This window comes from Myotis brandtii, unplaced genomic scaffold (genome assembly GCF_000412655.1).
Source record: "Myotis brandtii unplaced genomic scaffold, ASM41265v1 scaffold274, whole genome shotgun sequence".
Lineage (NCBI taxonomy): Eukaryota > Metazoa > Chordata > Mammalia > Chiroptera > Vespertilionidae > Myotis > Myotis brandtii.
In genome coordinates, this window is record NW_005360425.1 from 4,769,756 (window position 1) to 4,771,202 (window position 1,447).

General features: G+C 50.5%; 1 protein-coding gene across 1 annotated transcript in view; it reads right to left on the reverse strand.

The window, feature by feature from the left end:
• OXCT2 (3-oxoacid CoA transferase 2) overlaps positions 1–1,447 on the reverse strand; it is a 12,766-nt gene that overhangs the window by 8,136 nt on the left and 3,183 nt on the right.

The following is a 1,447-nucleotide window of genomic DNA, read 5'->3' on the forward strand; positions in this document are numbered from 1 at the left end:
CGCGGCCGCCAGGCGCTCGCTTGGTTTGCAACTTCTCTATTATTATTATTTTAGTCCTCACCTGAGAATGTGCTTTTATGGATTTTAGAGAGAGGGATGGAGGGAGAGAGAGAAACATCGATCACTTGCCTCCCATACGCGCCTGAGTCAGGGATCTAACCTGCAACCTGGATATGTGCCCTGACCAGGAATCAAACCCACGACCCTTCTGTGCATAGGAAGACAGGAGGGCTCCGGGCTGGGGACGAGCCAGCCTGCTGGTGCCTCCACTCCGCCCAGCCTCCCTCTCTGACCCAAGGCGCCACGCCTCCCAACCCCGGAAAGGTGGACAGCCACAGGGCCTGGGACTGGCTCTGGGGCTCATGAAGGTCCCCAGGGGGCGCCCCTCAGGGGAAGACTCAGTGGCAAGACCCTTTCTGGCTCCATCGCTGAGTTTCTTCCCCAGGTGCCTGCCCAGTTTCAAGGCTCTAAACCCACTTTTCTGTTTCACTGGTTCCCAAACCTGTGTCCCCAGCGCACCTGTCCTGGAATGACATTTTTATGGACCTCAGCCAGGGCTACCAGTGAGCCATTCCCCACCTCAGACCTGCCCCTCTTCTATTTTCCTCAACTCGGGGAAGGAAAAAAGTATATATTTTAAAAATCCACTGGCACACAGAGAACAGGCTGATGGTTGCCAGAGGGGAGGGGAATGGGAGGTGGGTGAAAAGGGGAGGGATTAAGAAGTGCAGATTGGTAGTTCCAGGCCCTGACTGGGTGGCTCCACTGGTTAGAGCATTGTCCCCACAGGCCAAGGTTTCCCTCCCATCGGTCAGAAGCAACAAATTAATGCATAAATAATGAAACAACACACTGATGTTTCTATCTCTCCCTCTCTCTAAAATCAGTAATAACGAAAATTCAAATTGGTAGTTACAAAACAGTCCGGGATGTAAAGTACAGCATAGGGAATACAGTCAGTACTATTGTAATGACCATGCATGGTGTCAGGTGGCTACTGGAAATATCTGGGGAAGACTGTAAAGTATATGATTGTCTAACCACTATGCCGTCCGCCTGAAATTAATAGAAAACCATATGGACTGTAAACTGTAATTTAAAAACAAATCCAATGGCTCCGTCCACTTTATTCCCGATCCCTCTCCCCACTTGTCTCCATTTCTGCTGCTACCAGCCCCCCAGCCCTCACCCGGACACTGGCTGCCGGGGCCTCTCTGGCTGCCCTTCACTCTTGCCCCCACAGCTTACACATCTCGCTGCGGTCAGGGTGTGTGCTTATGCATACAACAAATAAAGCTTTTACTTACAACAGTTGAGATGTAGAAAAACTTGCAAAGGTACTTGTACAGAGAATTCCCCTATACCAGCCGTGGGCAAACTACGGCCCGCAGGCCGGATCCGGCCCGTTTGAAATGAATAAAACTAAAAAAAAAAAAAAAAAAAAACC